General features: G+C 44.3%; 2 long non-coding RNA genes across 3 annotated transcripts in view; one reads left to right on the top strand and one right to left on the bottom strand.

Annotated features, from left to right (window-relative positions):
- Positions 1–20153, top strand: part of LOC120506061 — a 322322-nt gene extending 302169 nt beyond the window's left edge. Inside the window, exons 4-6 of one of the 2 annotated variants that reach the window (XR_005628422.1) lie at positions 515–714; positions 3106–3155; positions 19409–20153. This is a non-coding gene — a long non-coding RNA (uncharacterized LOC120506061). Of the gene's footprint in view, positions 1–514; positions 715–3105; positions 3156–5673; positions 5840–19408 lie in introns of those variants that run through there. The other variant, XR_005628421.1, reaches the window with a different exon arrangement.
- Positions 20154–20287: 134 nt separating this feature from the next.
- The window catches only part of LOC120506060, a 106779-nt gene continuing 102015 nt past the window's right edge, over positions 20288–25051 (bottom strand). The window contains exon 5 of the long non-coding RNA XR_005628420.1: positions 20288–23603. This is a non-coding gene — a long non-coding RNA (uncharacterized LOC120506060). The remainder of the gene's footprint in view (positions 23604–25051) is intronic.

Below are 25051 nucleotides of genomic sequence, written 5' to 3' on the forward strand. Positions count from 1 at the left end.
CAATTTGAACATAAATGCTACTTTCTGTCCCATTAGCAAATGACTGCCATTGTACCAGGATTTTTTAATTTTTTTGACATGTGTTTTGAGCACACTGAGACCAAAAACTTGCATTGTGATAGTGCTGCAGGAAGATTTAAAGGTTGTGGTGGACTAAAAATTGAAATGCAAATCACACTTTCCCACAACCTCCTGCTGAGGCCCAAATTTTTATAGATCAGGTCATGCAGTCCTGATGAAGTATCAGTGATCTGCCTTTCCTGGGATTCACAAATTAGTTGCAGTCCAAGGTATCATTTCCTACAAAAGAACTGTAACTTACCAAGTGAAAGTTTGTCACTGAAGACAGTCTCCTGATCTTACATTAATTTTTCCAGCTGCAGTGCCACTAAGGATCCTTTCCCAGACAATGCAAACACACACATCACAGCTCCCCACTCTGCAACATGCTCTCACTGAATATAAACACACTGTATGTATTGATCCTCTCCCTCTTGCTTTTTTTCTTCCCCAGCGTGCAGGTGGTAAAACACTGACTGCCATGAACTTCATCAGGGAAAAAAAAAATAAATAAAGAGGAAAAAGCTGTGGTTTGGAAGCAGCTGGATGGCAAACTGCAGGCTGGGAATGTGGCTGCCAAAACCACCACAAGGAGAGTGGGGCACAGAGGCATTTGTGGAGCATTCTGTTTGCTAATTGCTCATGGAATTTCAGGTAAGGAACATCCAATGTGATTTGTTATAATAGGGAGTGACCTGGGTTTTGCTTTCCAGGGTGGCTTTTCCCCATCATTATTATTTTTATTGCTATCATTACAAATGCCCAGCTCTCTCTCTGGCTGGCAGCACAGTTCACAGAAGGGCTGTGGGGCAGCACAGGGCATTTTTAGCCATGCACATGCCAGGCAGTACCAGCACATATCTCCAGGCTCTGCTGTATCCCAGGGCAGGATCTGCTCCTGGCTAAGAGAGGATAGATCCCTGTCAATGCCTCACCTCTCCAAACACAGGAATCTGCTGGGGGTTCCAAAGTGCAGCTTGTGGCCTCAGTTTGTAACAGTTTGGAGCTGGATCTCTGTGCCCTGAACCGCTGAGGATTCCCAGGAACCATTCTGGCCACTCCTTTCCCTCCCAGCTATTTAGAGGCTCCTTCTACACAAAAAATGTGCTGGAAATTACCACCAGCAGCGCATCTCTGGTTTGCATCTGGTTGCCATCCTGCAACTTTAACCAGTCCTACAACTTTCTGCTAATTAGCTCCCAGCTAATGGTGATCCCAGCCAGTGCTGCAGCGTTCCGTGGGCATTAATGAGAATTAGCATTTGTTGAGGGCCATGGTGGGAGCTGCCTGTCTGCAGCATTTCAGGGGTCCCTGTTGCTGGAATGTTTGATTGCCTCCTCCAGTAATTAGCACTGACACTGAGCAAGTTTTTCAGAAGTCTCACTTGGCTGTGCAGAGACCAAAGACACACAGGGCTCTGTCTGTGGTGAGCAGAGGCCAATAATAATGTATTCCCTAATAATGATGTATTCCCCAATAATAATGTATTCCCCAAAAATGATGTATTCCCCAATAATAATGTATTTCCCTGCTTTTCTCCACTCCCCTGGCACAGGTAACAGTGCCAAGGATGGAGTCAGCGGCTGTGCTGCTACACTTTTCCCTGCTTTGTTGTTCTGCATGAAATGCTCTTTCACTACTTTTTTTAATGTGTAGAGGACAATTTAAACATTTTAACTTAAAGTCAATTGCCTCCTTGGTTTGGGAATATGATGGTAGTTAAAATGCTTCAGGAATTTGACACACCAGCAGTGAGTAACTCTGGTGGGCCCTTCCATGCCTGTTCAAAAGAGGGTGCATAATCAGAATTAAAGCCCAGGGAACACAGAGAAACACAGGCCCCTTGTAGCCCTTGAGGGGTACATGAGCACATGGCTGGTGCTTCTTTAGGAACACCACCAGCCTGTTTGGAAAAAGAGGCGCTGGGAATGTCGCGGTGTCCCTGGTCGGTTTCCCAAACGCGCTCGGCAGGGAGAGGCGCGCGCTGCACATCCCGCCCGCGGCTCCATCCCGGCCCGGCGCTGCTAAAGGAGATTTTTCCATGTGCTACTGTGCAGAGGAAGCTGCTCTCGCCCTCACCCTGAGGAAGATGAGCTATAGGAATATACAAGGGGCTTTTTTTATAGCTCGGGGCCCAGGAGGGGAAGCAGTGGTCATGAGCAGAGGCTGGAACTTGGCTTGTTAAGTAAATCTCAGACTGTAGCTGGTTTTAATTTATTTTTTGTTTTATGTGCAGGAGACTGGGCCTTGCAGGCCTGGCTAATATCAAAGCCTGGGGTTTTGTAGATTTTTAATCAAGGTCCACTTTGGGGGGTTCTGCTTTCGGGGCTTGCGGACGTGTAGGATTTTTTTTGTCATGTTTTTCATTTTTTCTTGCTGCAGTGTCTGGATTTCTTTAGTTCAACTTTTCCATTCTTCGGACTTGAGCCAAGTGAGCGATTTCAAATTACCCAGCACTTTCCAGAGATGGGGTTTTTTGGTTGTTGTTTGGGGTTTTTTTGGTTTGGGATATTTCTTTTCTTTTTCTGAAGCAGACTTGCAGTCCAGTTTCTCTGAAAATCACAGATGGCATTGCAATCCTACCCCATTGCCTCTCAATAATTTGGCATTCTTTGCACTGTCTGAATAGTTTATTGTTCATCAAATCTGTATGAAAGGAATTTTATATAAATTTTTTGTTTGTTTCGTCCCTCTGCTGGCAGGAAAAGTAAATCCCAAAGTATTTCAGCAGGTGCTATTAATATGCAAATAATGGAGAGTACACTGGGTCTAATAGACCTCCCAACTACATGGGAGGTGTCGCTGTTGGAGCAAATTAGCTTTCTGTAATTTGCATGCTTTTCACAGCCTCCTGGGATTATATTTTAGATCAGAGACAATAAAAGCATATGCTGTTAGTTTTAAATGTAACTAATTTTAGACTTTGAAACCATTTTAACCTAACTTCTTAGTGTTAAACTGTTATTTGCACAGAAACTTTCCACAGAGCTTCTAATTTGCACAGCCTTTCTGTTCACCCATCAACCGCTCCATCTCTCTTTCCAGGTTGAAAGAGAAGAAGGGAATCTACCAGGTGGCTGCATCTTGAAAAACAGGTATTTCTCACCAAATCCAGATTGTCCTACCCTGGGTCTGAGCCTGCATTCAGGTCCTGATGGGGTCTAATTGAGCTTTTTATGTCAAACTTCTTCCCTCCCATTTGGCATCTCTGTATGGTGTAAATCCATCCCAGAAGGATGCTGTGGCTCCTGCTGGCTGCTCACAGAGGGAAGAGGCTGCTCCTACCATCAGAAAATCTTCTTTGCTCACCCAGCAAAGCAGAGTCCCTGAGCTGCTGTGGCACTAACGCCCAGTGTGGCTGTGCCTGGTGAGAGTCTGTTGGGAAGCTCTGTTTGGAACAAATGGGAAGAAGAGCAGGGATTTCACAGCAGGCTCAGTCTGTAGAGTCACACATTACTGACTTGTACTGGCACATTATCCATGGCACTTCCCAATTGGTATTGAGAGCAGAAATTCCACTGTTGATGCCTGTGCTTTGGGACAGTGGGAATGATGGGGCCTATGGAGATGTGTTCCAGGTGCAGCCATGGCTGCTTTGTGTTGGAATGGCCAGGGGTGACACAGGGCAGCCACTGCAGCCCTGCCCCTTGTCCCCACCCTGCCCATGTGGAGCTGGCAGAACCCAATTTCTGCTGCATGGAAGGAGGAGCTGCAGACAGAGCTGTCTCTGGGGAAGGAGCAGAGGCAGCCCCTGTGTTTTGTCCCAGTGCCCAAGGGTGAGATTTGGGAGTTCCCTGTGGCACAGCTGCTCCATTGCCCATAGACCTCTGTGCAGGGTGTCCACATCACTGGGGCTTGTGGGGTGGTGGCCATCCTTTACTTCAGAGTTCAGGGGTGGGATCAGATGTGTGGAGGAGATGGCAGCCCGCTGGAGATCAAATTAATGTTATCAAATTTATTTCTGCCACAGGAAAGGTGAGTGTGGCATGAGAGAGTGATTCTTAGAAGGGTCCTTTGAGACAAGAAACTCTTGGGATGCAGCTTTGGCCCTGCAGCAATGTGTGGTGAGACTCATCTGAATTTTTGGGGCCACAGCTTTGCCATGGATATTTTATAGGTGTGTTTCACACAAACAAAGTATAGAAGCAGTCTGTTTCCTAAGGAGTGCTCTTAAAGCTGGAAAATGCTGGGTGCTAATTTTTTTCTCTCATCTCACCCTAAATGTTTTCTAGCATTAGTACCAGTGACCTCCCACTTCTGCTGCTTTTTATTAATGGGATATTTTTATTAATGGCTTGCCTGTTATAAGCCTGGGCACTGGAGTTGGAAGCACTTGCTTTATTTAAAAAATGAAAACAAAAAGAAAGAAAAAAGGGCTCTGATTACTCAGGTGTCGACAGAAAAAAACTGCGATGTTGTGCCAGATGGCTGCATTTGTGAAGCAGAGTGTAGTCAGAAGGAAAGTGGAAGGAGACAAGGCAAGTGTACATCAGGAGTGTGAAAACATGACCAAAATACCTTCAGCCTTGTTTCACCAACACTGGATTAGGAGGCAACTGTGGTGAGATGCAAGCAAAGAAAAGCAGAAGGGGACACTGTTTGGAAAACAAAAATGTCTTTCACAAAAGCTTTGAATGAACAGAAATCAGGAGATTTTGCATTAAATGGGCCGGTGCCTCGGAGCGCTGTGCCAAGTGCCACACGCGACAGTGATGGCAGCAGGTTGTGTCGGGCCCGGGGTGCTCCAGGGTGCACGGGAGCAGGAGGTGCTGCTGCCAGGCACTGCCGAGTGCCCGCTGTGCCCGGGGCTCCAAGGCTGCCCAGCGCCTGCCAGGGCTCCATGGAAGGGTTTCCCAGGATGTGGGAGCTGTGCTGGCTCCTCCCTCTGCCCGTGCCCAGGTGGCACCCGGGAGCCCTCGTGGCTGGGGTCTGGGTTATGTGCACCCCAAAGTGACACCAGCACTGGCTGGTTTGTGCCTCAGGCTCTTTGGACTCGTTCCCCACCTCCTGCAGAAGCTTCACTCAACTTCTGCTGCCAGGCCAAAGTCCGTGCCAAGCTTGTAAAAGCCGAGCCCTTGGCAGGCCCGTGGGCAGGGGCCTTGTTACCCTTTTATATCCTCAAACAGAGCCTGGGCACTTTCAACTTTGCTTCCATCCTGACACTTCTGGCTGTCACACAGGGAAAAGTTTAGAATAGTTTGATCTCAGCTCACAAATCCAAATTTTATTTTTTTTCCGTGCCTAAGCATGGCTGGCTCTGCCCAGACTGCTTTGGGGTTCTACCCTCTCTCCTCCTCTGTGGTGTCTCAGGGGAAGAGAAGGCTTTGACATGGGCACAGAGGGGCCACTCTGAAGGTGTGACCTCTTGTCTCTTAGCCTCGGTTGTCTCTTGGTTTGGTGGTGCTTGGGTTTTGTCACCAGAGTCTGAAATCCTGGTGTCCTTAGGCTGCATTTGATTAGAACACGGCCAGGGAAATCCGTGGTAATTTTCACCTAAACCATTTCCACACATCTGTCTCATCTCCCCAACCCCAAAACTACTTCCCCCTGTTCACAGGTACTTTCTAGCAATGAATTTCATCCAAAGATACTGAAGGTAGTTTATGTTTCCAGCAGCAGGTACAGAGAAAGTGGCAGGAACATGGATCTTCCTCTGATCCCTGCTCTGGTACAGCTAAAGCTTGAATGTGAGTTTCATTCTTTTATTTTTATAAAATCTGAATTTCTACACTAACTTCGGATCAAAAGTTTATTCTCCACACCAGGAAGATGTTTTGGTTTTTTTTATTTGCTACAAACTCCATTGTCTTATTTGGGAAGTATGTTCACAATTGAGAAAGAATTGCCTTTATTAACAAATCAAAAGCCTGTGCTGTCAAAACTGAAATCATTCTACCTTTTTATGTGCAAATTAGAGCTTCTGTCAAACCTTCAGCCATGGTGCATTTAATTTGTGGAAATATAAAAATATCTGGCTTAATATTCAAATATTCTGCATGAGGAAGGAAATACTTGAAGTGATGCATTGCAGTCAAGATTCTAGAAAAATCAGATTTGAAAAAAATAAAGTAGTGCTTTAACAAAATTTATTTTCCCTACTTTTGCCAGAGTTCAGAGCAGTCCTTAGAAAAGTGTTGAAGTTATACAGGTGTCTGAATATCTGGTTGGATCATGGCCTTTGGGAGTGAACCAAGCTAAATCTAAGTGTGTCCAGGGCAGGGGAGCTACATCCGCTAGGTTTTTCCTTAGGAAAGGGTCACAAGATGTTTATTTTTTTAATTAATGGCAAAGGTACTGAGAAACTTTTCAGTCAATTCATTGAAATTGGGGTTAAACAAAAAAAAAAAAAAAAACAAACACAACAATTGGTTCCAGCATGGTAACTTGTGTTTTGGAAGGTGTTTGTAGAGAGGGTAAAATTCTGATTATCTGAAGCTGGGCCCTGGTTCTATATTTAGGTTTCCAAATGAAGAGCTGTGTGCCCAGCAAGGTGAGGCACTGATGGATTGAACCTGAGCTCCTTCCAGCACAAACAGCTTGGGTTTGAGCCTGAGGCAGCCCACACTCACCCTGAGCCTGGAGCTGCTGCTTTCCTTCTGCTCTTTGAAGCAGCTTCTCCTGCTGGGCCTGGTTCTATTGGGAGGACAAGGAAAACCCTGCAGAACCACCTGCAAAAACCCTTTTCAGTGTGCTCAGTGTCTTTAGCTGCATTTTGGCTGATTAGGGTTTTTCCTAGCATCCCAGGAGGCTGCTTCCTGTTGAATTCCCAGCTCTCCTGTGACCCAGGAGCCTTTCCCATGGCTCTTCCACAGGAGGGGTCTGTCCAGGCAGGCTGTGTTTGCCTATCATATTTTCCAATCACATATGAGAATACCTCGTCCTGTTTTGGGGAGCTTTTAATGGGATGGGAAATAATTTAATCATTATTTCCAAGGCCTGAACCAGGAACTTTTGCTCTTCTGCAGAGCTGAGAGGAGAGGAAAGGAAGTGGCTGTTCCTTGAGGAACAGCTTCAGTTCCTGAAGTGCCAGTACCATTATCCCACAGAACAGGCCCCTGGAGCAGTGCATTAGTGATTCCTGTGGCCAGGCTGGGATGTGCCCATGGAACCCCAGTGCAGGTTTTGTTTCCAGCCACCTGGCTCCAGCAGAAGAGCCCTTCCCACCACACCAGTTGGGTCACAACCACCCACTTGTGTGCAGAAGGTGCAGAAAATAGCCCATCAATTGCTGTCAACTCTCAAAAGCTCCTTTTAGGGGTGAATTATTGTCTGCAGGCATCCAGAACGCTTGGTCCCCTACAACTTTATTGCTAATGTTGTCAGCAATGCAGAATTCCAGCATCCAGGGTTTTACATGCAGTTCTTCTGCCTCATCTCTCCAAGGGGGCTCCTACAGGCTGAACGTGCAGTGCACTGCATGTGAAGGTGTTTATTAGCCCATTACCCATAATTAATGGCAAGGCAGCTACTGAGGCTGTGGGCTGTCCCAGGCAAAGCCTGCACGTTCTCTTTTCATACCCATGCCCCAGCATGAATTATATCATGTTCATATTCAGCCTCTCACCATCAGAGACCAACAAAGTGGTTTGGGTTGGGATCTCCTCTTTCAGGCCATAAACATATGATCCAGCCACCCCATAAAGTACATTCCTCCAGCTTTCCATGCACTCTCAGGCATAGCTGTGGCACACAGTGGGGTTTGAGTCTGGTCCCTGCAGCTGGAGAAATCCTGCCCAGCACAGCTCTAAGGCACAGTGTGAAACAGGCACTGGAGCTTCACTGGTGAGTTTTGCCTTTGCTGCAGTCACAACTTCCATGATTTTGCTAAAATAGTGGACACTGTGCTGTCCCCCTGCTTCCATGCAGGGATTCAGGGACAAAGCTCTCTGAATGGCACAGTTTGCTGTGGTGGGAGTGCAGGATGGAGGTGAGGGCACTGCTGGGCCAGGCACCTCCCTGGCAACTGCTCCCCTGCCAGGAGTGCTGCAGCCCCATGCACTTGATCCTTTAATTGGCCCATGTGCAGGCTGGACAGCTCTCTCTTTATTATTGTTATTATTATGCAATCAGACACTACTTACCTTCAGAATGTGCTGGAGATGCACTATTTATACAGAAACCATGTACACCGAGGCCCATTTTCTCCATGGTGATTGCAGATAATGTGGAAAGCTCTGCTTTGATTCATTAGTAGAGCAAAAGACATAGTCAGGATTATTTGGTATAATTCACAGCACTTCAAAATGCATATATTTTCATAATACTCTAACTCTACCACTTGGGCTGGGAACTCAAGCTTTGCTGTGGTGCTGTCATCTTAAAATTGGGGTGGTGCCATTTTTTCACTGGAACAGGCCAACCTGGAGGCTCATTAAGTGTGGGATTTGTGGTGAGTGACCATTGTGCAGTGTTTGTAGAACTGCTCAGAGCTCAGGAGGATCCCTGGCACCTCCAGAGCCCTCAGAGTGAAGGGCTTGGGGAACCAACAAACTGAAAACTTGTTTTCATACAATCATAGAATGGTTTGGGATGGGAACCTTGACAATTGTCCAGTTCCAGCCCCCAAAAAATGCACAACTCAGGAAAAAAAAAATATATAAGGAATTTTGTTTCTTGGGTCAAGAAATAGAACTACTGAGTTAATTTTAATGAGTTCATTTTGTTTAGGAGAAAAGTATCCTTTAGTATTTCTTTTGGATAGACGTTTGTGCTGCATATACTCAGTGTTGTTTTCTGACAAGGTCAGTAAGCAAAACTCCTCAGATTAGCATTTCTTATTTCACATCCTTTCCTTTCTTGCCTTATCAGGACCATCCCTGGGCTGCACTGACCAGGGCATGACTTTACCAAGCCAGTGCTGGATGAGCCTCCAGATTCTTGCCACTTAAACAAACATCCAGCTCCATTCTGTGAAAATCTCTGAGTTTAAGCCCAGCTTGAAAGACAGAGTTTCAAAAACTCTTTCTAACCAATGGTAACCTTTGGCAAATCCTCACCATTTCCAAATGTGGGTACAGATTTTTTTCCTAAAAATGCAGATGGTAATTTCTGACAGCCATTTACAATTTTTTCACCCAACCATCATGTGCACATAGACCTCACCACTCTCACTGCAAGGCTTGTCCACTGGAGACAGGATTTAAAATATCACTGCTTAAGTGAATAAACACACCTGAGACCACCATGTGGACGTTTATCCTTTTCTCCTTTCACCACTCATCTCTCTGGGACTTTGCTGGGCACTGTGGGGCATTTGCCCACCTCTGGAAATCAACTGTATAATTTACATGTCTGAATTCAGTTGCTTGGTGACCAGGGCTTTTCTTTTGGTACCATGGATTAAAATGTTCCAACTGTCACCTGAAAATCTTCCTCAGCCCATTCTGGGAAAAGGGAATGTGGTCAGCCAAGCTTTTTCCTCAGTTCCTCGCTTTTTCCACCTTGAAACCTGAGGTCACCCATGTACCTCATTTCCCAACTCAATCCCTCTAATCAGTTACATATTTTTAAATAACTGTCTGAAAAAATGGACAGAAATTGTGAGGATCATTACCAGTGAGAACCTGCCTTCACTGCTGCCATTCCCCCATCTATGTATTTGCTTCTCTGTCTTAACACCTGAAATGTTTGGGAAAAAATTTAAACATGGCCAATGACCGCATTTAATGCAGGAGCTTTCACACCTCTGGGCTCTGTATTTATAGCTTGTCATGTTTCTTTCTCGTACTGACCTGGAGAAGAGGATTTTTTTCCTTATCTGATGAAAAGGTTGTCTGTCATGATGTGGTTATTGCAGCACAAAATATTGCCTAAAACTCGACCCTGAACAAATTTTGTACAAGGACAGTTTACCCCAGAATTCCAAAGGAGGTGAAATCCTCCTCATGCTCTCCAAAGAGGGAAGCTGCTTGGGGTAAATAAAACTGGGGTGAGTCTCAAAATCTGTCATGAAGCCTCAGTTTTAAATGCAGTGTCTGATCCTGGCTGAAGCTAGTCTGCTCCTGGTGTTAGTCCACTGTACTTGGAGTTTAATGTGGATTTTCATTGATGGGCGAGTCAGAAATTTAAAGATTACATATAATAATCATTGCATGTGGCTTGAAAAACATGCAGGGTACTTTTAGCCTTATCAAATGAGTGTTGCCAACCAAAAAGTGTTTGAAAAAAGTGGAATAATTTCTAACAAATTAGGACTTTAACAAATTTCCCATCCCTTTCCATTCACCTTGTCCATTTTTTGGACATCTTGTGATTTTTTTTTTCCATTAGACATAATTATTCCCAAAGTCTTTTGTGGAGGGAGGATAACTTTTCCTGCCTCTGAGACATGGTACTTGTGAAGCAGACAAGAGGGGTTGTGCTTACAGGGGCTGGTTCTTTTCCCTGGTTGAATGGATGTGACTTAGGGAAGTTTCTCCATTTAAGTTGTGTTATTTGTTCAGAACTTCTCTCTGCAAACATTTTAAGTGTTCTGGTTAATTCACTGTTAGAATGGCTGGAGGTAGCAAATGCAACCCCTGGCCCGCTGAAATGCACAGGAAATATTTCATATAGCAGTGCAGGACTTTATTCTTCCAAAATGCAGAATCCTTATTTAAGGGCTCAACTATAAAATATTTACTCAGTCTGCTGAGTCCTTCATCTGCCACTGCTCATGGGCCCTTTATGAGCAGTTACGTGAGCTCCTTGCCACCACTGTAAACAGGAACCTTCACTCTGGTAACTTTTTAAGAGCGGTAGTAAAAAAAAAATGAACGTAATGAACTGCTGTCCACGTCCTTTTAAAGTCGAGTGCGTGAGGCAGCCCCAGTCCTCTGGCCAAAGGGAGGGCTGGGTGGTTGGTTTTCCAGTGAGACACAAAGCCAAGAGGGCTCTGTTTTCATGCTAATGAAGCCCAAGGTGACAGGAATTTGGCAGAGCCTGATCCCAGCAGCTGCGGGCCAGGATGGAACTGGCCAGGGCGTTACACTGAAGCATCACTGAACACAAACCTACAGCCTGCTCCTCCTAGAACTTCATCAGAAATGAGTCCAGTGCCAAATGCCCTCGCCATAGCCCAGGTTTTTGGCAAAGTGTTTTTCAGATTAAGTGATAAATATTTTGGTAATTTAAGAGCCCAGTGTCCAGACCCTGGATCATTTGCTTTCTTTCCAGAAATACTCTGGAGGTGCTCTGTGCCCAGTGAGCTTCCTGGGTGAATTGTCAGTAAAGGGTACACCCACCCAGAGGAGATGCATTTCAGGGCACTCATGCTGTGCATCATTGGGGAGCATCATCAAACCTTACCAGTGCTTCAGAAAAGAAAAATAAGAAAAATGGTCAGAGCAAATTATAAACTTTTAAAGCAAATTTTTGAAGTACAGCTCTTGTGTGACAGCTTCATCCCCCTGAGGCACAAACACAATTGCTCCACATCCAAGTCAGTGGGGCTGCTCTGAATCCCAGTTTGGGGATGCTCTGACCATTCAGGTGCCACAGGAGCAATGGCTCTGTCCCAGGAGTGCCACTCGCTGCACTGGGCACAGGAAGATGTGCCCACAAGCAGCTCCTGCAAAGTAAAACCAGACAGAAAGACCAACCTCTGCCAAACCAGGTGATTTATTTACCTTCAGGTGATGCACTGCTGTTCTTTGCCACTTCTTTCTGGACAGGAATTCAGCTCTGCATTTTAACAGAAAACATTGGAAATAAAACATTTTCAGGTGAGAGGAGAAATTTCAAGTTCTTTAAAATTACAGTGAAATCGATAAGTAAACAAACAGAGGGCGTGCTATGCAGTCACCTCCCTTTCCTTTTTTCCCCCCAGAAAGCCATTTCCAGCTGGATTTTCCCCAAGATGTTAATATTGTGCTGGGTTTAATGCTGACTGAAGCAAGGTAGCAAGTGGTTATTGCAAGCCTGACATGCCTGTTCTGCCAGGGAACAGCGTGAGCTTTCAGCTCAGAAAACAAGGTGAACTTTGTTGGGTCATCAATCTGCTTTTGCCTGCCTTGGCCAGGTATGTGCTCATAATGAGGATGACTTTAATTCAGGATCAGTTTATTTGTACTTTCCTTAGTCAAGGCCTGAGTGGTAAGGGTGGAAAATGTTCAACCCCAAGGTTTTGGTTTTTTTTCCTGGAAAAAACCTCCTTTTGAAGAACTGGTGTGAAGCTGGTAGTGGTAGCTTTGTAGACAGTTTTCTCACAGAGCTGATGTTCCTGATTATGAAACAAGAAGCTGAAACACTTTAAACAGAGCCAGGCAAAGGCAATTTTCCATTTTCTGCTTCTAGAGTGCGCTTGCGAAGGAGAATCACTCTTTAGTTGTTCCTCTTCAGCATGAGTTCCTGTTCCATCTCCTTCATTCCTCAGATCTAGTCCATCAGATCAGAGGCAGGAATACAGCTCCATGTCTCTGTAATTGACACAGAACCAGAACTGAAAATGGGCTTTAAATTGTGCCACTGTGTTGATTTATTTGGATTTTGCCTGATAAATAATATGCAAATTAAAGCATTAGTCACAAAGGTGTGCACCATACTTTAATGCTCAGGGTCCAAACATTCCTGTTTTCTGTTTCAAATACTTAATCAGCTCCATCTCCCCTTGGTTTTCTTTCTTTAAGCCTGATGCTGCTCCTAGGATGTGTGTGCTTGTATTTGTGTGCGTGTGTAGGCCCATGATTGTTTCCACTGCTAAAGCTGGCAACGTAGCTACTGTTTTCCAAGCTCAGTTACTATTTTGGCAAAGCATGGGTATTTGGGGATATGAAAACTGCTCAGCCGCCTTAAGGAAAAAAAATTCCATAGGTTTTTGTTTCCATACTTTCCAGTTTTCCACTCAGCATTTGCAGGCTTGTGTTGAAAAATGTCTTTCAGTGTCAGAACTCGTGAAGAGCAAAGCCCAGCAGTGGGGAGCAAGTTCACCCTCTCTGAGCAGGACTGGCTGCTATAAGGGAATAAATAACAAATAACACAAGCAGATGAATATTAATTAATACCAAAGCACACCTACCCCTCTGAATTGCTTTCTCTGTTCACATTCTTGCCATTTGAGCAGCAGGGCAGCACCAGCTCTCCTCACATATTGCAGCCTGAGAAAACAGCTCCAAAGGGCCAAAAGAAGCAAATAAAATGTATTTGTTATTACGGCTGACCTTAGGCAGGCAGTATGTGGAGCTGCGGGAATCATTCACGGAATCTCTGATTATAAGTATGGTGATAACTGGTAAGACTGTGCTGAACTACTGTGAAACAATTCAGGTAGTCAGCAAACAGGGCTAATTGCTAGTTTGGGGGAGATTATGGGTAATTTACTGCCCACTGAGGGCTTCTACCTAAAAATAAGCTTTTTTTTTTCCTCTCCCTTTGGACAGCACTTGCATGTTAATGTAGAATTCCTGATGCAATTACATGTGAAGAGGACATTCAGACGCACTTCCATAAATGCCCTTCTGCTTCTCAATTACATTAACTGTCTTTGTAGATCCTTTGATAGAAACCATATTCTTCACTTTTTTTAAATAGCGAACAGGCGCTGAGCTAGACTTTGCTGTTATCCAAGATGTCCCGATCAAAGGGCTGAGGGTAACACAATAAACACACGGAAAGAAACTCCTGGTGGTTTCCAACACAAACCAACGGGGAAGTGTCAAGCGAGCAGCTACTGACAATTCCAGTCCCGAAACCAAATGTTCGTGTGTGAAACTCCACCTTTGAGAAGGAAGAACAAACACCCACAGAGTGTTTTGGCTATAATTACTTCATTTAGGGGAAAAAGAAAAAAGTGCTGGATTTGGTTTGTTAAAGTCAAGACATTAATATTTTTGGCATGTAAAGATGTAAACCAAATGTTTAAATGAAATGTCATCCCCTGGGTTCACATTTGCCCACTGAACTATGGTGCACACCCTCCACAGACCTTTATACAATACACATTTTTCACTTCATTGAAGAAGGCCCCTGCTGCTTCTCAAGGAAAACTAACTTGCAGAAGCAAAATAAATACTGGCGTGGCACTGCAGCAGCGGAGCCTCGGAGCACAGATGTGCAGCACTGCCGGCTTTTCCATCAGATAAGGAGCATCCAGACATAATCACTCCAGTGTCTGGGACGCGGCGCGCGCTGCGGCGCTGCCCAAGTATGGCCTGACAGACACATGCAGGGCTGGGAGGCAAGGAGCTGACAGCGCTGCAGAACAGGCCTGTTATGTCTATAGCCAAATGTTTGTGTAATTTAGCCCGGGCTTTGAAATAGCCTCAGAAATCGGGGCACAAATGGAGCTTTGTGAGGGATGTACCTGCTGCACGGGGACCTTGGCAGGAGGAGGGGCAGCCTGGGGCTGTCACACTGGGAAGCTTCCATCGTCCCCATCCAAGCAGTGAGGCTACTACAGGGCTGCTCCTGGGGGAAAACTTAATTCATATACACGTGGAGGCCAGCAAGATGGTTAGAGCACCCCAGTGAAGAAAGGCTGAGAGAATTGGGGTTGTCCAGCCTGGAAAAGAGAAGGCTCTGGAGTCACCTAATTGCGGCCTTCCAGTACCTGCAACAGAACATGGAGAGAGACCATTTCCAAGGGCCTGGAGTGACAGGACAAGGGGGAATGGCTTCAAATGGAGAGGAGGTTTAAATTGGCTATTAGGAAAAAAATCTTCTCTGTGAGGGTGGTGAGGCCTGGCAGAGGTTGCCCAGAGGAGCTGTGGCTGCCATCCCTGGAAGTGTCCAAGGCCAGGCTGGACAGGGCTTGGAGCAACCTGGGACAGTGGAAGCTTGAAGTACCTGCAATGGAACATGGAGAGAGACCATTTCCAAGGGTCTGGAGTGACAGGACAAGGGGGAATGGCTTCAAATGGACAGGAGGTTTAAATTGGCTATTAGGAAAAAAATCTTCTCTGTGAGGGTGGTGAGGCCTGGCAGAGGTTGCCCAGAGGAGCTGTGGCTGCCATCCCTGGAAGTGTCCAAGGCCAGGCTGGACAGGGCTTGGAGCAACCTGGGACAGTGGAAGCTTGAGATGAGCTTTAAGGTTCCTTCCGACCCAAACCATTCTGTGATATAAATGTGTATTTATATCTACATATACACACACACACAGAAATTCATACAGATACACACACACACATGCACACACACACACACACACACATATATTTGGCCTCATGTTTAATTGTGGGCCCTGGCCCTAACTGCACTGTGGCATGCAAAGGGTTACTGCTGGCTGCTTTTAGACACTACACCTCTAAAAAAGAAAAGAAAAAAAAAAAAAAAGTAAATGTAACCCTACAGAAATACAGCTCCCTGGGCCTGTGGTAGTTCCTATTAAGATATACAAAGTATCTCAGCAAGGGAAAATTTAACTTACATACAACACATGATTTTAAGTAAAGAAATATTGATGGAGTGGGGTGGGGGGGGAACGGACAAGTATTTTTTTAGCTCTAATTTATGGCTGAGCAGCTTCATTTTAGGTACTTCATGGGAATATTTTAAACCAAGCCTGCATAATATTAAAATAAGTTAAAATGTATGTAAAATTTATGAGAGCATGTCAGGTGCAATGCTTGATAAAGTAAGTTTAATGCTTCAGAATTTTTTTCTTCAGGCAGAGAAAGCTGAATCCTGCAATTCTAGGTTACAGTATAATTTTAGAAACTCTTTTCCATTATACCATTCTTTTATTAATGAGATCCAACCCAATTTAACAAAAAGAGGTAAATTCCTAAAGAGTTTGTGGAAAGTCCTCAGCAGGTTGGAAGCTGGGAGTGTGTGATAAAAGGGGGTATTCTCCTGTTCATAGGATCTATTCCATTTCACAAAAACACAGAGGAAATCAATTCCCAGCAAACTTTCCAAGGGTGCCTCTCCAGTGTGGTTTTCCTCCTGGAAATGCCGCCTGGCTCCGTGAGCAAACAAAAGCTTTGGCAGCTGACAGGGGCCGTACATCACTTTGAAAACTCTTCATTTACTGGGGGTGTGTCATATTGCTTCATTGTGTGACACTCCCAATTATCGTGACAGAGCTAAGTGACAAAGTACTGTCACCCACTGCAGATCCAGAGCAGCTTCTTCCCATTTCCCTGCCTGGTCATGGGAATGTCGCTGAGCCGGTACAAAGGAGCAGCAGGAGCTGCAAGCAGGGGCTGCAATGGCTGCAAACTGCTCTGCTCTATTAAAAATTCAGCTCCTCGGCAATATTAAATCTGAATTTACTTCCATCAAACAGAAACTTAGCATATCTCATTCTTCCATTATAAAATATTGACATCAGGAAGAGTGAATTCTGAAATGAAGATTATAGATGAAAACTATGTGCTTGGTAATTATAATTTTTTTTCTTTGTTATTATTCCTTTCCTCTGAGGATTGCACAGGCTGTTGCAAACAGTAATGAAGTTAGCATGCAATGCCAATGCAAAGTGTGCTGCAAAGTTATTCCTTCCCTCATTATGGATGAGGGAGGCGAGACAGTGGGAGGAGGGAGATTTCCCCAGCCAAACCCGCACACGGCGGGACAGCCCCCACCTCACATCTTAATCAGCATCCCTGGTGAGGAGCCCCTCAGTGCCATCTTGTTCCTGTCTCCTTTTGTTCTGCCATTTCCCTGGGTTTTTTTAGGTCTGTGCTGGAGCTCAGAGCTATTAATATCAATGACACTTTTTTTTGTCACAAACCAAGCAGCCGGTTCACAAATCCTTTCACTGCCCTCTGTCTTGTAACGCTCTCAAATAACCAGAGCACTGGAAAACACAGTTCCACGTGTGGAAATGCCCAGCCCCTCATCCCAACAGCCCTTCTTGAGTCCTGACACCACAGTGTGAAGAGATCAACATGCTGGCCAACCTGATTGGGATAACCCTTTGGTTCCTGCCTGTGGAGACAGTCCATGGGATGGCTTGGGATGGCTTCCACCACAAGAGCCACGGCAGCACCCCCTGAAATTCCCACCTGGCTGATGAACTTAGACCTGGCTGGTGCCTCTCTCCGAGGTGACCACGCAGAGAGGTCCCCCTTGGTGGGATGGGGTTCTTTGAGGGCTTCCTCACAGCCTCTTGAGCCCTGCTGGTGGCCTGCAGATGTTCTTGAGGAGTGTGATGTATCCCAGGTGCGACATCGCATACCGAGTCTGTCTCATGTGCTTCCTACCCAAATCAATCCCAGTCAATAAAGTGCCCACCCTCCTCCCACTGTGCTTGCAGAGGTTCAAAGCAGGACCAATTACTCTTAAGGTGGACTTGTCAGGTGTCACATGAGAACAGAGAAGTTGAAGCATTATGTATAGAAACAGATTTATTCAGAGGACTTGAAGAATTTGTTTTGCTATCAACAGGTCTATAAGAAGTGCTTTTATAGTACAGTCCAGTAGAAACTGATACCTTGCAAAATTATAGGGGGGTGTTTTTTGGGTTTTTTTTCCCCCTTTTCTCTTCTTTTTATACCAATCAAACACAGAGCTGCCCTCCAAAGCACATAAACTCTTACCCAAGCTCAAGGAAGCCATGGCAGCAAAGCTGCTGACCTTGAAGGGCATTTGGTCACATCCCTTCTTGCCAAACACATCCCCTTTCTGGTTCCCATTTCTCCAGGCTTCATTTATATATAAATATATTTGCATGCACTCAGTTTTTTGTGTTTGGTTCCAAAACTGAGAACTCTGCCAGTCTCCAAGTCTAAAGCTTCATGTGAACCTCTCTGTCCCTGCCAAGCCCACAGCATACAAACATCACAGCACATTATATTCACACAAGATGTTCCCAAGTTTAACAGTTCTCATCCCAGAACACCAAACCCCTCTCCTAGCATTCCCAACAAATCAATATGCATTATTATTACATGCTCAGATACTACATCAGATTTCTGCTCATGCCAAAATTTCAGCTAGCTGTTCCCTGGAGTATTTATGCTTGTGTACTGTATTTAACAACAGCCCATTCAAAATGCTCACAGCTCCTAGGAATGAAATGCACATAATTTAGGAATAGCTGTCTGGCTATTCAGGCATCATGCTGTGTCAAGGGAAAATTAAATCTCTGACTCTCCCCCTCTTCTAAAACAAACCTGTACTTTGCATCATATTTTGGGGAGCTGCACAGAAGTTTCATAAAGACCAAGTGGCCTTGACTCTTTTTTCCCTGTTTAATGGCAGTGCCTCCCCATTAATGCTCCAAAATGATACAGTAGTTTGAAAAAAAAAGCTCTCAGCATGCAGGCATTGTATCACATTAAGAAATCAGGATTTTCTAGGCACTGCACAGCATTAATTACACTGAGCATGCTGCAAATTTAAATTAAATGATATGCTATGTTCTGTTGTAAATATCAAAATGGATTGCAAGATAGAACCCCATATTGGCATTTGTGCACTGAACAGGATCAGAAAACCTCTATGATATGTAATTTCTTTTTATTTTTAGCATATGTGATGCAAATGTGTTTTTTATTTTCAGGAGTACCTAAGAGCACACACATGTACAGGTTAGAACTTGTCTGTACTGAAAAAAAAACCCTAAACAAGCCCTCTCTTAATAATAACAACAACTATAAAAGAACAAAAAAAAAAAGCCCTCTTTGCCTTCATTTCCTTTCCAACATAAAAAAGAAATTATGCTTCTCTTCCCCTCCAACAAGTATTTACAATGTAGGGAGTGGAGGACACTGAGAGGAAAATGGGGACTACGAGGGGCTGGAGCAGGTCAGCAGGAAGCAGGAGGATATGATTTGTCATGTGGGTTGGAGTACCAGGATCCCATGGAAGCAAATGCTGAGGGGTTCAACTCACTCAAGCAGGGAAGGGCTGCTCTTGCAGCTGGAATTTCAGACAGGAGCAGAGTGAGAGGTGAGCTGGAGCTGTCTCAACTCTGTGGTGATGAGGGAATCCTGATTTGGTGATGCCATGGGAAGAAGTGTCTGAAGAGAATATAAACAATGAACGAAAGCTCTGTCAGTATTTGTACTTTTCTTGGCATTGGTATTTTACAGTTTTATCCTATCAGGGTGAATGGTCACAATCTCAGCAGCCTCTGCCCTTAACAACTGGATGAGAAGTATTTCTAGTGTAATTTCACATATGTCTATGTGACTAAATACTAGACAGATATTTTATAACTTTGCACATCAGGGAAAGGATGGCATTTAGTTAACTCTATAGAAAAGGCCTTTAAAAATTCCATATTTTGGGGGGGCTTATTTAAGGCCTTGATGAAGTGATGAGCACTGACCTGAGACCCACAGGTGAGTGCCAGTCTAAACTGGCAAAGGCATGAAGGAGACACAGCAAAAGTGTGGGCAGGGACATGCAGAGTCACTGACTTTTCTTCCAACCCAGCATCACCACTTTCTTTCTAAATTATCTTCTCTGTGTCTTTTGCTCCTAGGCCCTGTCTTCCTGTCCCATTTTGCAGCAGTCCTGTGTGTGGGAGAAGTACAACTGTGGGACGCCTGACGAAAAGAGGTGGTTGAACAACTGCCCTTCAGCTCTGTCACCTTTTTTCAGTGCTTGCAAAAAACAACAACAACAACAAAACCACAAAAAACCAACCACACACACAAAAAAAGGACCAAAAAATTCGAGCCAAAGATAGTTTATGTACAGCTCAGGAAGCTCTCAGCAATGAGTGTGTCTGTGATTTAATAACACATCTCCCCAGAATGATACTTCTTCTACTACTCACTGTGAAAAAGAAGGCAGAGCAGCACACAAGGCACTGCTATTGCAGCAACAAGCAGCCAAACTACCAGGTATTTATTTTTCAATGTACACAATTACTGGGGAGAATAAAAATTATTCTTTGACGCTCTGACAGAACCGTAAAAAACCCTGTGCTTCCCCTACTCCCACAGTCCTGACAAGAAACACCTCACAAATTCTAATAAATAGAGAATAGAAATAAATACTTTAACTACACAGCATCGGGTTTCAAATGGCTTCCTGAATCAGAAAGTGCTGCTAGTCCATCTTCCTTATTTCCACACTCTGTAATGGTGGCTCTCCAAAAGTCAAAGTGAGATGGATACTGCAAGAATCACAGACACTACACTGGGAAACCAAGTATCAGTGGGTACATCCAGATTTATGGTAGGTGATGGCAGTAAAGTGAAAGTAAAACTGTTTGCACAGGCTGTATTGTTGGCCATTACTGTGTATTTGCCCTTTTTTCTTGCTTAGCTGCAGCTGGAAGAACGGAAAATTGTACCTTCTATCCAGTATTAGAAGACACTTTCTGATCGTAAGGTCAATCAGACTGGTTTAGCTGCTTGAGGTATTTATGGCACCATCACTCAGTGTCTTTAAGGAAAGGTTAGATACATTTATGGGAAAGGTATTTTGCAGAAGCTTTCCTGCTTCATAGAGGTCTTGGACAAAATGACCCAGGAGGCCCCTTCCAAGTCTATCAAATGTGGTTCCCTGATTGATGCTGTTTCCCCCCAAAGTCTTTTCAAAACACAAAGCACCGTTATAAAATTTAATATGATACACTATATAACTTTAACACAATGCCATTTTCTTATAGGAAATGGTTAGCTGGTAGCACAGGAGCCTCGTGCAAGAGGAAAAAAGGTAGAAAAAAAGAAATTGCAGTGCAGTTTCTCTGCTGAGGGATATTGACTATAACATTTACTCCGTGTCTGAGCACGGACTCTCAGCTGTGCAGGGGGACACCAAGCCAGGGAAAGTATAAGGAACCCAGGCTTATTTATTTCTCCAGAAAAGCCTGACGAGGCCTGAGGTAATTTTCTATGCCATGCAGTAATCATTCCCTCAATGCTGGGAAGCAAATGGACACACAGCTCTCCTTGTAAATCACTGCCTGGTGCTGGATCAGCTGGGCCCGAGGCGGAGCTGCCTGGGCAGTCCCAGCGCCCCTGCACAGGCACAGGGCTGGAGCTCAGGTGTGTCCTGCACCACTGAGGACAGCCCCAAGGAGAAGAGCCTGTTCTGTAACCATCACTCTGTGGCCTGGCCTGCTGCCATCCCAGCTGCACCGTGGAGCAGGAGTGAATCCCTGAAAACCGCAAGCGCCAAAAACCGCGCTTCTAAAAAAGGGCAGCAGCACCCCGGTAACGTGTTTGTCTGCTGACTAAAGACTCAGCCAGAGAGCCTGGGCACACTTCCCCTGCCTGAATACGAGATTGTTTGTCAGGCAGAATGCTCTCCAGGTCCTCTCTGTTTCCACCAAACCATTCAGTAAAATGACAATATTCTTCACCCTACTATACTTCACTTTTTTTTTCTTTTTGTTTTAATTTGATGACTGTTTCCTAAATTTACTCTTTTTTTTCCTTTGAAACCAATAACTTATTATAAAATTAAAGTCATGTAATGATTTAAAAAAAAAAAAACCAAACAAGAAAAACCCAAGCAGATCCTCTAGGCCATCTGGTTGAAATGCTCTGGTCAGCCTCCACTGCTGTGTAGTAAGTTTTAATTTTAGATTTTCACAGGGAAAAAAAATACACAGAATTTTATTGAATTGGAGTTTACTCTCAAAATAATTTTATACTAACCTTTTTATTTCCACTCCAACTGATTTAGTTAAAGGCCAAACTCTTCTTCCAAAAATCAGCTCCCAGCCCCCACCGTCTTGGGATAGCCCTGACAGGAAATAACAACATCCATACACAGACACTCTGAAGCCTTTTGAAGTCTCACAAATGTGAGCTGTTCCCTTTTGCAGAGCAGGCTGGGATTAACTCTTTTATTAACCTCGTAACCTCATCCATGAGAAGGAAAAATAGCCAATCCCTTTTATTTTATTTCTTTTAAAATCTGGATGTGTGCTGCCTTCTCTACCCAAACATTTGTGAGCTCACCCTACAGACAGGAGCAAAAAAGCCCATGGAAAAACCCCCTCTCCCTGAGGAGCTCCCCAAAGCCCCTCTTGGGCCCTCCCATTATGTTGCACTCAGTGTCAAAGTTTGTGTTTTCACTGGAAAATATTTTTGCTTTACAGGAGGGTTGTGTCTCTCTGTATTGGTGGGAGCAAATAACAACCTTTTGGTCCTTTTCAACACATTGCATCAATGTATTTTCCTGATTCCCATGTCAAAAAAGCGTCTTTTAGCAGAATGAAAAATCTGACCTGGGTGTAATCCTGACAGCGCTCCAATTGCTCATCCTTAGCTTCATCCTGCACTGCAGTGCAGAGAAAGAGGCTCACATTGGAATAGCTCTTCTCACCAGTGTCAAAATAGTAAAAATTTGCTCAGAGAGTGACATGAGCAGGAATTTCAAAGGCAGGAAAATTTATCTCCTGCTCTTTGTCTTACACTATGGTGCACTGTGGTGGTTGGAAGATTTAACTTCCAAGCATCCCATCTATATAAATCCTAGTGGAAAACAACTCCCCAGCTTCTTTTTTTTTCCAGGGTGTTGAGCTCAGCAGCTGGAATCTGCCAGGGAATGACATTCAAGATAAGGATGGAGAAAAACTTCCCTGTAGCCTTCAGGTGTTGGTCAAGGGTCAGGATTAGGGAACAGCCAAAGCCAAACAGAGCTCTGAGTGTTACACAAGGTCACGGCTCTTTGGTGTAAGGACAGGATTTTGGGCCAGTCCTGCCTCTGCCCTGCTCAGCTCAGCCCATTCACTGCTCTGGTGATACAGCCCCTCTTGGGCTTTCTGCTTTTCAAAGATTTACATTCGGTTTAAATCTCAATCAAAAGCTCCACTTTAGCTTTTAGGAGGCCAAGACACTTAAAAATCTCCAATGGGAAGGACGAGTGAGGAAGGCAGAATATCTCTCCCCTGCAAAAGCATTCAGATACCACTTGGATGAGGAGTTCCCAGCTGCTTTGCTGGATAAACAGACACATCACAGTTCTAATGTGCAGGGGTGCCCTTCACACCAACAGGCAGAGAAAAAAGGCAATGGGAAGAGTAAGAGGCACCAGAATAAAAAAAGGCAGGATCCAACTGAAATTCTACCTTCTTTGATTTTTGAAAATGGGAAAACCCATTCGGGATCAGAGATTTCCAGACTGGGCTGTATGCACCATTAATTGTTCCATGAAGCAGAGCTGGTCTGCTATTGTTGCATCCTCCAAAAACAGCTGTTACTATGAGCTCTGTGGGACTCAGGAACTCCATTTCCCAGTTTTCACTTAGTACTTCAGTGATCATATATAAATAGTAGTAATGATAATCATAACAATACCTGGCTTGCCATTATGTTGTACTCAGTCTTTGTGATACTCTCTCACGATAAAATCTGTGTATTGAACACTTTAACTGAAACTCTTAATAAAACAGAGATATTTTTACTTGTGCTGTTACATTCACAGAATGGTCATAAAGCACTTTACAGAATCAAATGGAAGTAGCCAGTCTGATCCTTCTACAGAGGATTTTGTGCATCTCAGCAGTGTGTAACAAAGCTGCTGTATAGACAAGTAACTGTCAAACATACCATGCTTTGGGGTTTGTCCTGGCCGAGCAGCATCCAAAGGCTTGGGGTTTGTCATTTAGATTGGCTTCAAAGTCTGTAAAGCCACCACAAATTACACGACAAGAGGGACTGGATGGTCTCACCGACAAGACAAGAACAGGCTGTGATGTCTCATTATCAAGGTCCCTGGGTCAGAAAGAAAAAAAAAAGAAAAAAAGGTTATCAGTTTCCTGGTTTAGGAAAAAAGCCATGGAAGTCTTGGAGCTGAGCACTGAGCAGCCTCCATGGGGTCACTGCAAGGGGACAAGGCAAGTCCTGGCCCTGCAAACACTCATGGTAAATGGTGCCTTCTGAGGTCTGAGAGGGTCTCCAGCTTTGGGCCCTGTACCAGGTACTTCTGGAGCTGTGAGATGGTGAAGGCCTTTGTTCCCTCCTGTATAATTGATAAATTACCATTGTTAGTCCTAAACAATACAACTGAGCACAGAATGGAAACACGCTAATGCTTTATCCAGCTCCAGCAATTCTGCTCCTGTGCTCACACTGTTCTTAAATGTGCTAGGTATTTGTTTGATGAAACAATAAGTTTTAGAAAAGAGAAAAATAAGAACTTCAAAGATAATAAAAACCTTGACTACATACTTTACCACAGGCAGCTGTGAATAAGCTTCAGTACTCTTTATTTTTAACATTCCAGATATGTAATTTAATGCAGGTCTAATGACAGTCTCGAACATACTGCTTTAATCGAAATTGTTCAAGCTCTGTTCTGTGACAAGGGCTCACAAGATACCAGCAGGGTTGTCCATTTTCCCCACTTCTGTAGGGAAAAGAAAAGGGAGGGGAGGGGGACACTCTTGAACCTATGTTGCTATTGATGTGTAATATACAATGAAAAAACAGTTAAATTTCAATTACCCACAGGTAATTATAATTTTATTGTTTGACTGTACTATGGGGAATTTTGTAATTCCCAAGACTAATAATTTTCTATAATTTTACAGGTTGTCAAATAAACTATTAAAGATTATCTTTGAAAAGGATTCTGCAATTGTAAGGACATATCACACTGTTCCTGTACATTATTAGTAATTAGAGATCCCTGGATAGTGAAATATCCACACTATATGCTAGCTGCTGGATACCATATTTTCTCACAGCCTCCTGTAATCTTGAACCAGAGCTTTCAAACTTCTCAGCCATTGTAGCCTGAGTCACGTCCAAACTTTTATTAATATTCACTGAGCACTCATTAAGCAATTCTGGTGCGTTCGATCCGTTAAACCTGTGCTTCCTGACAGGGAGAAGCAAAGGCTCCCAGCTCCATCCCAGAGCAGTGGAAACAAACACAAAAGGGCTCATCCTGAACTCTGTCCCCTGAAGAGGAGACAGGGAAGAAGCAACGTTTATACCAGCACCAAATAGGTGAATCTGCCCCGACAATGCCTTTTGACAATGACGTGGCTGGCACAACAAGATGGAGTTGTGCTTCCTAAAAATATGTTATCCTAAAAATATGCATAGATGCAGATATGCTGAGGATCAGCATTGCATGTCCACAAGGAGGGGAATGGCAAGGGCAAGGTCTCCAGCCCACAAGAAGCAAATGAATTGGGACTATTTCTTCATGCTCA

This window comes from Passer montanus, unplaced genomic scaffold, assembly GCF_014805655.1.
Source record: "Passer montanus isolate IOZ18808 unplaced genomic scaffold, ASM1480565v1 scaffold37, whole genome shotgun sequence".
Taxonomy (NCBI): Eukaryota; Metazoa; Chordata; class Aves; order Passeriformes; family Passeridae; genus Passer; species Passer montanus.